This window comes from Leptodactylus fuscus, chromosome 1 (genome assembly GCF_031893055.1).
Source record: "Leptodactylus fuscus isolate aLepFus1 chromosome 1, aLepFus1.hap2, whole genome shotgun sequence".
Taxonomy (NCBI): Eukaryota; Metazoa; Chordata; class Amphibia; order Anura; family Leptodactylidae; genus Leptodactylus; species Leptodactylus fuscus.
Window position 1 is genome coordinate 142,567,394 of NC_134265.1, and position 12,564 is coordinate 142,579,957.

A 12,564-nucleotide genomic window follows, 5' to 3' on the forward strand; every position below is an offset into this window, starting at 1 on the left:
AGGTAGCTCGGTAAATGCAGTGGTGCAGACCCAACCAGTCAGAGACAGGGACACAAATCTTGTAGAATTTTTTTTTTATTTAAAAAAAAAACAAACAAAAAACCCCCAGCAAAATAAATAAATCTTTACGTCAGGCACAGGATAAGCAAAATAAAATACAGCCTTAACTTCAAGCAAAAAGTAAACAAAACCTGCTTGTCTGAGCGCTTACTAAACAGAAAATACTAACTGTAAATGTGGCTTACTAGCAGCCACACGAATCAACCAAAACAGTAGTACAATAACGTCTCACCAGACTCTCAGGGTTTCAAGACAGATCCAGACACTACCTCTCCTCCCAGGATCTGCCCTGAAGTGCAGGCTCTGCAGCTTTTTATAGCCCAGTAATGAACTCAGGACCCACACCTGGGCTGCAGCTTATTCAAGATCCGCACTGGACCAGACATATGTCAGGAGTCTGGGGGAGACATACCGTGACTTCAGCACTCTGCCTGTCGCCTTCTCACAGGACTTATATACTGTAAGTTATAAAGAAAACATGAAATATTGGTAGGAACTACAATCCCTAGAGAACAGGGGTGAACGGAGAGTACTTGCTCTCTGTGTGAGGGGAGGGGAGGCAGCAGCGCTGCTTCAGTGGCCTCCCCAATCCACCGCTCCGTGCTAAGCCAGTCCAGGACAGTTTGTCCTGGACTGGCTTAGGAAAGGAAAAATGCCGCCCTCCCTGGGGCCCTGACATAGCGCCGCCTGAAGCGGTCGCTTCAGGTCGCCTCATGGAAGGTGCGGCGCTGCTAGAGAATTATCTAAATACAAGGCTATACCTGCCATGAGGTGACCCGAGGAGGTATATTTGCTGCTACCTATTGGTTTAGTCCAACAGGTAGTGGCTGATATTTTACTCACTGATCCCTGCTTCTGTTTAGTTCTTTCTCTGCTTCTTCTTTCAGAGGGCAGTGCAGCATTCTTCAGCGTCTGCACACTAGAGGCAGAAGCAGAGCTCAGACAAGACAGGAGCAGGGATTGGTAAACCATTGGAGAAATTGGAGTAAACCATTGTTCGCTACCTTGTGCGGAATGAGGAGAGGTAGGTAAAAACAATCAGTTATACCTAACTCTCCTGGCTGTTCAGTTGTACCTCATCACCCTCTTCAGGACTATTCCAGTCTGTAAGTGATGTAACACTCGGTGGGGCATGTGACATCCGACGGAGGCCAGAAGAGGACGCCTGGGACCACTGGATGCCCAGGAGAAGTCAGACATTGTGAGTATATGTGGTTGTTGTTTTTACTCACCTCCCCTGGGCCTCCCCTTAGTATACTGTAAGGCTAATATATCACTGTTTGGGGGCCAAAAAGAAGAGGGCAATATTATGTGTGAGGACCTAAAAATATACTGTTGGGGTCAATAAAGGAAGTAGTATAGTGTGTGGTGATCAGTTAATGCAACAATACACTGTGGTGGGTCAGGAAAGCTGGCAATATGAACTGGAGGTTAATTTCAGTGGGCAATATACAGTGGGGGCTAGTAAAATGGGAAATGTACTAAGTGGGGGCAAGCAAAGTGGGTGTTATACTCTTTGGGTGCCACAAAAGGGGGTGTTACACTGTGAGGGCAGAGCCGACTGCGCATGCCCGGCAGCTACAAGAAAATCGCCGATTACACAGTAAGCTGTGTAAGCGGCCATTTTCTTGTGGCTGCCGGGCATGTGCAGTCGGCTCTGCTCAAGGCCTGATGGCAGAGCAGACTGTGCATGCCTAGAAGATTGAAACCCAGGACAGAAGAAGATGCAGGGAGAGACCGTTCCTGAAGGAGGCGGCGCTGGAGATTTCTCTTGCAGCATTGGGGACAGTGTGCGAGAGAAGTCATTTGCATACAGACAAAAACTGGGATTTCTACCGAACGGCGGCGCGGAGAAGACATCTAAAGGTAGGAGAAGAATAGCCTTTCTTAAGACTATTTCTATGTGTGATCAAGAAAAAATGTGATTTTAATGATAGAATCCCTTTAAAGAACAATATGTATACAACTTTTTAGTAGAGAAAGCAAAGAGAGGACAGGGGACAGAAGTTTGTTTCTAAGATATGGAATCCACTGACTCTGGGGAGGGGAGGGGGGGAACAAGTTCAGAAATTGAGTAGGGGAGGGGAAGATAGCTAGACCAGAGAGACCAATTGAGAAGATGAGGAATTGCAGAAGGAATTCCAAACATACTGCCAGCGAGGCCCCTGTATAGTCTTCTGAGTCCCTTCCTCATTTTCTGCATTTTCCTCTTTTTTTTGAGAGACCACTCACAGTAAAGTCAGAATAAGTAACAGATGTAAGTCAGATAATGAATCTCTCAACAAGGAGACTGAGATTTCAGCCCTCAAAAAAGCCTGGAGTTTTTGTCAACCACCACAGTTAACATGTCTCCAGACATTATAAATACACTGATGTGCAAAATGTCCGAAATTTGGGATCACAGAGGAGGATCTGCCAGGAGTGGTGGCTTTAGCACATCTTCTTACAGAAAAGTAAAGAGAGGAAGGTCTGAGACCATCACAGATTTAAAGAGAACAAGATTGCCGCCTCAGGAAGAAACCTGTTGTATAGACATTTTTATAAAAGTGGTTTGAGAGTAGATTGGAAATGGCCATTAGTAGAAGTAGAAAACAATGTAGTAATTGTGAGACATGATGGAGATACGAGGATGCTAATAAGTATATTGAGTGATGAGGCGTCATGTAAGGTGTTATAAAAAGGCCCGCCTGATGAATAGAAGTACTATTTGCAGTCGCTGCTGATAGGAGATTTAAACTAAGATTTTTCACACGAAATGATTGCAACTTTGTGTCCCAGTTTCCCACCTTTTACACACTGCCAAAGGTACGAAAGACCTGATTCTCCTCAAAAAAGACAACTTATCACCTCAGGAGTAAATCTGATATGTCAAAACTCGTGATAGGAGTGCTGAGAGTATTTGTAATATTACTTCCTTTGTATATAAGGTGACAAGTTAGAAAAAACAGAGTTGCTTCTATAAGTACTTGTTATTTGTAATGTTACACAATTATATAGTGAGTTCAACCAAGGGATGGCAAAGGGAGAAATGTAAAACTCTGCTACATGTGCAATAATGCAATGAAAGTGATAGATCTCTTTTTAATACCATGTTAGGTTCCATATCAGTTACATTAAAGGTGTGTCTTGGAGCTATTAGTGCTTGCCCTATGTCACAGTTGCTTCCATTTATGACTACAATTTCTATAACCAGCTCTAGACGCGGAGATGACAAACCCCTATGTGTAAGAGGGTGAAACAGCCCCTGTGTAGTGAATGTGCAATGTGTAATTGAGTTGTTTTCATAACCTGACATTTTGTTGTTTGACCACAAGAGGTCGCTGTTGCAAGATAACAAGTAAAAGGAAAAAGGCTGTATGCCCCTGGAAGATTGATGTGGAAACCCTGATCGTTGTAGGAGGATTCTAGGAGCCATTTGGAGAGAGAGTGTGCTGGAACCTGGAGGAGAAAGAGAGCTGTGGAGACATCACTGTGCAGAGAGGGTCCTTGGAGGGAGAAGCCAAAGCAAGAATAGCTGAGAATTTGAGACTTTCAGAGTCTGTCCAGACACCATCCTAAGGAGAAGATTACGGTCAGAGACTTGGCTGGGAAGTGAGACTGTCAGTGAGACCGCATGCTGTCCGAGGAGCTCCTCTTCAACCTGATGCTAACAGAGACTAAAAGGTACCCAACAGAAGTAAGCGTGCACGCACCACACTGCAAGTTGTCCCATATTGCTGGGGACTGAGTGAAGGCCTGTAGTTAGTTAGTTAGGTATAATCATCCCCCCAGGCTGCAATACTGGTGAACTATCTACCTGTCTGGTAAAAGGACTAAGTCACAGAGGATTTCTACAGAGTTATATCTCCCAGAGAGGGACTTTTAAGGAAGTCTGGGAGCAACATTTAGTTTAACTTTACACTGTTTGGCTTGCAAGCTAACTAACCATTATACTTGCTTAGTTGTACTTGGTTTGGGGGAAATTTAGTAGTATTGTGATAAGATTGTAAACCCTGGTGTTACACCGCCGGTGCCTGTGTCACACACACTGAATTGTTCCTGTGTAATAGGGTAATAACAGGTAACAGGCAGCTGCATAGGCGCAGTCTGCAGGTAGGTAAAAGCTTGGAGTATATTGAAGGCCACACTAGTGGGCACGGTGCTGTATAACACCAGGGTCCCAGCCTCTAGGCTGTGTAAATGTAATACCTGAGAGTGTTCTTTTGGACAAAAGAGGTTAACTAAACTAAGTAAAATCCTATATTGGTATCTTGTTCGTGACTTCGCTGTATCCTGGGGAGCCCACCTCGGTACACGGCTTACAACTTGGCGTAGTCGGCAGGATACAGCGACCATCATGGACGGGAATGTGGTGGGAGAGAATCCCCTGGCATCAGCTGGGGTGGTCCAGAGTGCCCCTGCACAGCAAGCCCCAGCGCTGGTAATGCCAGCCCAAGTGGGGTACTTATCAGCCGGGGCACTAATGCAGCAACTGCCAAAGTTTGACGGTAATATGACGTTGCAGGACTGGACTGAAAGGGTACGAAGTATAGTTAGACTGAGCAACCTGATACCGGAACTGCCTGCAGGGATAGCATTAGGGGCCCTAGAAGGTGACGCTAGACGGACAGTGATGGTACGGCCCGAATCGGAAAGAGACACTTTAGAAAAAATATTTTCTCTGCTAGAGGGAGCTCAGGGAGGGCGTGCCAAGGTAGCACAGTTGCGGAGCAACTTCTTTAATCGGTCACAGAGGGAGGGTGAGACTTTAATGCAATACTCTAACGCCTTACAAGAGATGCTGAATGAAGTGCAGCGACGGGACTCAGAGGCTATGGGAGCCTTCAAAGAAGTGGACCGGCTGCTACGAGATCAATTCATCCTAGGGTTATCCAATAAGTTGTTACAGGATAAACTGCAAGAGATGATCCGGGCAGATGCCAACCTGACATTCTATAATGTTTACCTGGCTGCTGTAGAGAGGGAAGAAGTGCCCGTGGCTGTGAATGTGAAGGCCGTGAGTAGCACCCAAGTGACAGAGACCCGAGGAAGTCCTGAAGACCCAGGCTCCTTAAAGGATGTAGTCCAGGCTCTACGGGCAGAAATGAAAGAACTCCGACTGGAGGTGTCCCAGATGCGAGCAGATCAATCCATGGTTCCAGAAATGACAGCATCGTCCTACTCTCCCCCGCTGAGAGTACACCGTGGCCGAGGATCCACCAACTGAGGCTCATCGGCTGGGCGGGGATCAAGGGGATCCCTCTGTTGGAGTTGCAGACAGTATGGCCATCTCGCCAGAGAGTGTAAGGGAGGGGTGGAACCCGAGCCGGCTTTAAACTCCCGACCGCCGCAGTAACGGGGCGTCCTGTGGCGATTCACCAACAATCAAGCCCCGTACGTGATGAATGCGACCTATATGCTAGCAGCCCTATTATGGAAGCTGAGCTGGAGGGCCAGAAGGTACGCTGCTTAGTTGATACTGGATCGGAGTGCACCCTGATGCCCCTGGAGTTCTTCGAGAGACACTTCGGACATATGATGGAGCCAGAGGATGGAAGTGTCATCCGGTTGATAGCTGCCAACAATGGTGCGATGGACGTACAAGAGATCGTCTGGATGCGGGTCCGGCTGTTTGGGCAAGACATTGGCAAAAAGGGGATCGTGCTGGTAGACCATCCGTCCAGGAGAGGACTCGATGTGACGCTGGGCATGAACGTGCTGAGAGACCTAGATCATCACCTTTATGCAAAGGAAGGACCTAAATACTGGCAGCGGGCCACCACACACTGGCCGACTCAGAAGGTCCTACAGCAGATGGTGAGGAGCTGTAGTTTGCAGAAGAGCACCATGTCAGGGAGCTCCATTGGATACGTGAAGGTGCCGCTGAGTGCCCCAATGAAGATTCCACCGCGACAGGAAAATATTGTGATGCTTCCGGTGGGGTCTGGACGACCATTAAATGGACTAGAGGTCTTGATAGAGCCTGCCCTGCAGGAAGAAACGCAGACCCGCCCTCTGGTAGCCCGAGCACTTGCCTCTGTGAAGGATGGGTGTGTGCCTATACGCTGTCTCAACGTTTTGGATAGTGAGTTGATCGTGCCTGGGAATACCCTGCTGGCTGAAGTTCACGTGCCCGGGGATGACATCCTTTGCCGGAAGAGCTTCACGTTACAGCCCTATGGGAGGTAGTCTTGGACCTATGCTGTGAAGGTCCAGCAAAGGCAGGCTCCAACGGCAGAGTGGAATGGCCAATGATCATGTTTCTGATGGGAGTAGATCGCCGGTCTCTGACCCCGGGACAACAGAAGCTTCTGGAGGACACTCTGTGGGAATTCCAGGAGGCGTTTTCAAGACACGATGAAGACTTCGGGTGTGCTACCGCCATTGAACATGAAATCCCCACTGGCGACGCTGCGCCTATTCGGGAGCGGTACAGGCAGATTCCCCCCAAGATGTGTCAGGAGGTGAAAGAAATGGTGGCTAGTATGCTGGAGAATCAAGTGATCCAGGAGAGTAAGAGCCCGTGGGCTGCTCTGGTGGTCTTGGTGCGGAAGAAAGACGGAAGTCTCCGTTTCTGCGTAGATTACCGGAAACTAAATGCTAAGACCGTCTGTGATGCATACCCCCTTCCACGGATTGAAGAGTCACTATCCTCCCTCGGTCATGCCAAGTATTTCTCAACGCTTGACTTGGCCAGTGGATATTGGCAAGTGCCAGTGGCCGAAAAGGACAAGGCCAAGACAGCGTTTATCTTACCCATGGGACTCTGAGTTTAACAGAATGCCTTTCGGTCTGTCCAATGCCCCAGGGACATTTCAGCGGTTGATGGAGCTCTGTTTGGGTGACCTAAACTTTGAGTCAGTATTGATATATTTGGATGACGTTGTAGTGTTTGGGTCCTCATTTGAAGATCATCTCGAAAAGCTGCGGCAGGTCCTAGGGCGATTGCGTGATCATGGGCTAAAAATCAAGCCCAAGAAGTGTCAACTATTCCAGCAGCAAATAGAGTACTTGGGACATGTAGTCACTCCGGAGGGGGTACAACCAGCGCCCAGCAAGGTGGAGGCCGTCCAGAAGTGGCCCCAACCAAGAACCCTGCGTGAAGTACAAGCCTTTCTAGGGTTGGCCGGTTATTACAGGAGATTCATACCCAAGTTCTCTCATCGGGCTGGCCCCCTAAATGAACTACTGAGAGGCACAGCTGGTGGACCCAAGAATCGCCCCATTGAGTGGGGGCCATGACAGCAAGAAGCCTTTGAGGGGTTAAAGAAAGCTCTGACCAGTACCCCGATCCTGGCCTATGCACAGTTTGATAAGCCATTCCTGTTGTACACCGATGGAAGTCTACATGGTCTGGGAGCTGTGCTATCTCAAGTTCAAGATGAACGTGAGAGGGTGATTGCCTATGGCAGCCGGTCCTTAAGGGAGTCAGAGCGTAACCCCGACAACTACAGCTCCTTTAAGTTGGAGCTTTTGGCACTTGTATGGGCCATGACTGAAAGATTCACAGAGTATCTGACGGGTGCAGAAGTGATTGTGATGACGGACAATAACCCTTTAGCACACTTAGAGAACGCTAAGTTAGGTGCCCTTGAGCAGAGGTGGATGTCCCGCCTTTCCAAGTATCAGTACCGTATCCAGTTCCGATCAGGGAGAGAGAATGGCAACGCTGATGCCCTCTCCCGAGTCCCTGTGGGGTTGCCAACCAAGAGTGGAGAGGAAGGGCTAGAAGACAGTGAAATCCCACACCTCGGCAGAATACCGCCATTCCAGAACATAACCCATTCAAGTGGGGTGGCTTCCGGGATGCCGATGGTGCTGGGGAAGACGTTGGAAGATTGGGAAAGGGTTCAAAATAGCTGTCCGGACCTATGTAAAGTGAAAGAGTGGATCCGGACTAAGATCTGGCCACGGCCGAATGAGCGGGCTAGCTTAACCCAAGAGGGTCAGAAGTTACTGAGACAGTGGGATAAGCTGGTTGTCGTCCAAGGACTCCTATGTCGGACCATATACATACAGTCAGAGCTGCAGCACCGGCAACAGATTGTCATCCCGATGTCATTGGGACCAGTAGCCGCTCAGGAAGACCATGAGAGTGGGGCCCATTTTGGGAGTGCCAAAATGTACTAATGGCTCCAACGATTTGTGTATTGTCCAGATTTGGGAAAGATGGTGACCAAGGCATGTCTTCAATGTCGGTCCTGCGGGCTGAGTAAAAGTCCCGAACAACGTGCCCCTGTACAAATTATTCAAACATCTGCCCCCCTGCAAATTCTAATGATTGATTATGTACAGATTGGGTACTCTACCTCAGGACATTCTTACTGTTTGGTTATGACGGACCATTTTACAAAGTATGCAGTAGCTGTACCCACCAGAGATCAGACGGCTGAATCAGCTGCCGAAGCGGTCTGCAAACACTTTATACAAGTGTTTGGGTGTCCACAGAAATTCCATTCAGATCAGGGGGCGTGCTTTCAGGGGGCTTTGATGAGTGAGTTGTATCAGCTCTATGGGATCGAACGTTCTCGCACGACCCCATATCATCCACAGGGGAACGGGGCGTGCGAGCGGTTCAACCGCACCTTGATACAGATGTTGCGGACGCTAGAGGATAGTCAAAAAGCTCGGTGGCCAGAGTATCTACCTGAACTGATGTGGGCCTATAACAATAGAGTACACAACACCACTGGTTACTCTCCACACATGTTGATGTTTGGGAGGGCAGGTCAAGAGATTGAGGATCTCCACATGCCACATCCAATGCAGCCTCCTCCAAGGAGCACTACCGAAATAGTACACCCCAACCCAGGGCCGGTGCAGAGGGATGAGTACGCCCCAGGTGATCGTGTGATTGTCAGGGCCAAGAGGCCAACGGGAAAATTGGATGGGCGGTGGGAGGCGGTACCATATGTTGTGAAGCGAAAGGTAGACCCTGATATTCCAGTGTATGAGATAGAACCAGTAGGGACTGGAGGACCCTCAAGGAACCTTCACAGTAACATGTTAAGACGCTGCAATTTTGAACACTCGGTGGCTGACAAGGAGGTACGGGCTCCTAGCATTGTTATCAGGGAAACCCCCTTAGACGATGAGTGGTGGGTTGTCCCTGCCCCAGCTGATCCAGGGAACCAAGTCGAGTCTAGTTTGCCGCCCAGGGAGGGAGTTGTACAACCTGCAGAACAGCCATCATTGGGTGTGCCGGGTGCCCCTGATTCTGTGACTCTGCGTAGGACAGCCAGGTCCAATGCCAGGGTACCCCCACAGCGCTATGCGCAAGATGAGTTTATATGGGAAAGGTTGCCAGGGACGTCAACCTCTAGTGGGGTGGCATGTAAGAGGGTGAAACAGCCCCTGTGTAGTGAATGTGCAATGTGTAATTGAGTTGTTTTCATAACCTGACATTTTGTTGTTTGACCACAAGAGGTCTGTTGCAAGATAACAAGTAAAAGGAAAAAGGCTGTATGCCCCTGGAAGATTGATGTGGAAACCCTGATCGTTGTAGGAGGATTCGAGGAGCCATTTGGAGAGAGAGTGTGCTGGAACCTGGAGGAGAAAGAGAGCTGTGGAGACATCTCTGTGCAGAGAGGGTCCTTGGAGGGAGAAGCCACAGCAAGAATAGCTGAGAATTTGAGACTTTCAGAGTCTGTCCAGACACCATCCTAAGGAGAAGATTACGGTCAGAGACTTGGCTGGGAAGTGAGACAGTCAGTGAGACCGCATGCTGTCCGAGGAGCTCCTCTTCACCCTGATGCTAACAGAGACTAAAAGGTACCCAACAGAAGTAAGCGTGCACGCACCACACTGCAAGTTGTCCCATATTGCTGGGGACTGAGTGAAGGCCTGTAGTTAGTTAGTTAGGTATAATCATCCCCCCAGGCTGCAATACTGGTGAACTATCTACCTGTCTGGTAAAAGGACTAAGTCACAGAGGATTTCTACAGAGTTATATCTCCCAGAGAGGGACTTTTAAGGAAGTCTGGGAGCAACATTTAGTTTAACTTTACACTGTTTGGCTTGCAAGCTAACTAACCATTATACTTGCTTAGTTGTACTTGGTTTGGGGGAAATTTAGTAGTATTGTGATAAGATTGTAAACCCTGGTGTTACACCGCCGGTGCCTGTGTCACACACACTGAATTGTTCCTGTGTAATAGGGTAATAACAGGTAACAGGCAGCTGCATAGGCGCAGCCTGCAGGTAGGTAAAAGCTTGGAGTATATTGAAGGCCACACTAGTGGGCACAGTGCTGTATAACACCAGGGTCCCGGCCTCTAGGCTGTGTAAATGTAATACCTGGGAGTGTTCTTTTGGACAAAAGAGGTTAACTAAACTAAGTAAAATCCTATCTTGGTTAAATTGAATTGGACTCACTTCCTTTGTTCGTGACTTCGCTGTATCCTGGGGAGCCCACCTCGGTACACGGCTTACAACTGTACCCTCATATGCAAATTTGCTCCAGAGCTTGTGAGAGGACACAATTATCTTCAAGACGGTGGAAATGATTCATTGTCTAAGGAATCTTTTTAACAGATTTCATTTTTTTTAAATAAATTCTTTATTAATATTGTATAAAACAAACAAACGGCCCTGGGTGGTGTTTCAGGAATCGTCAGAGTTTTCCTCTTTCTTATCCTGAATGGAAGTACTTCCTGTTTTTCCTTTCTTCTTCGAAGGTTTTTGTCTCCCTTATGCGTCTTCCTGGTCTTTGTCTACCCTGTGTGTTCTCTTGTCCATTTGTTTCTTATGCCTATCTGAAGCTAATAGTTTTATGATCTCGTATACTTAGGCTCTCGCACTCTTGTCAGCGTATCATGCCCTAAACTGCAAGGTGGAGCCACCCTGGCCTTTTGTCCATTGGCGAGGCCTGCCTGCCTTGTGCCTTTTTTATATTGTGTACCTTTTTTCCCCCTTCTTATTGTTATCAAAAAATCCTTAATAAACTTTGATTACACATAAAACAAATAAAAAATCCAAACCGTACAAAAGCTGCCTCCAAACAAGCAGGAGCTGGTTAGCAATCCAAATAGAGTGCTATAATAAGCAGCATGGTAAGGTGTGAGACACCTGTATTGATAATCACAATAAGGGGTAGATGTATAAGCAAAGACTAGGGGGAGAAGGGAAAGGAAGAAGGCCAAGAGTAGAGAAGTGGGATAAGGAGTTCCAGGTGAGGCAAAGTCCACAAAATATGGCTTAGGTCTCTATAATCCTGCAAACCCTGGAAAAGAATCTTCGGCGTCCAGGACATAATGAAGGACTGATGCATGTTCCAAAGTCAAACAGTGAGATCCTCCATGCTTTGGATTTCCTCCACCTTATGGATACAATGAAGGAGAGTGGAGGGTGGAAGACTTCCATAGCGCAGTAATGCAGACCCTGGCCACACAGACCAGATGTTTCTGGCAAGATTTGCGGTAATTGAAGAGGGAGTAGTCAGAGAGGCGAAGCAGCTAGAAAGCTGGAGTCTGGGAAGGTGGGGTGGGTGACCTGGTACACCTTACAAATTACATGGTGAACCCCTCCCAGGAGTCCTTCAACCCGGCAAACTCTCAGAAGATGTGCAATAGAGTTCCCTCCTCCATGCCACACCGCCAAGACCTCGAAGAGGCAGACAGGAAGATTCTGTGCAGTTTGGATGGGGCAGGGTATCTCCTGGTTAAAAATTTATAACCTGCCTCTTGATATTGTAATTGATTTTAATCAGAATGACCTAATGCTAAAATTTACATTTGAAAATATTTAGAAAAACTTTTCTTTCCTAGCCCTTATGATATAGAAAAATAGGGATAGTATTTCGGATATGAGTAATTTAAAAAAACATCTGCCATTCTGGAAGATTTACCACCAGGAGATAAATAGTCTGCTGCACTAAGAGTTACTCAGGACTGCTTCAGAAAGTGTATACACAAGGGACAGTACTTAAGGATCAGGAGAAATTGTACAACCACTTAGTGTAACGTGCAGGAACTAATGGACAAAGACAACCTGTAGAGAAAATATAGAAGTGAACATAATAATCAACTTAGTTCAATAATCAGAGCACTTGTCTGTGGCATAAGTAGCAAAGACTGCGCCCCATAGCAAATTATTGACTTGGGCCGCCATAGCAGCTCCCACACAGTATAACGTCCCGTTTACACACACTATAATGTCCTAAAGTGGGCTCCAGACAGTATAATATACCATAGCGGCCCTTCCTCACAGTATAATGTTTTTTTCTTACACAGTGTGTGGATGAGATAACTCAAATATTCATTCACTTTGCAGGTATTGTAGTGTTTTTTTTTCTGCTACGTTTCTGCAATGTGTTGACTTAGACTGAGTTCATATAAGGTTTTTGGACCGGATTGTGACGCGAAACCCGCGTCAGAATCCGGCTAAAAGAACTGCCTCCCATTGACTTCAATGGGATCCATTTACTTCTTTTTTCCACTAGCGGTTTTGTGCCACTCACGTAAAAAAAAACCCCAAAAACAACATGCCCTTTCTTGCTGTGGATTACACAGTAGAATCCGCTGCAGA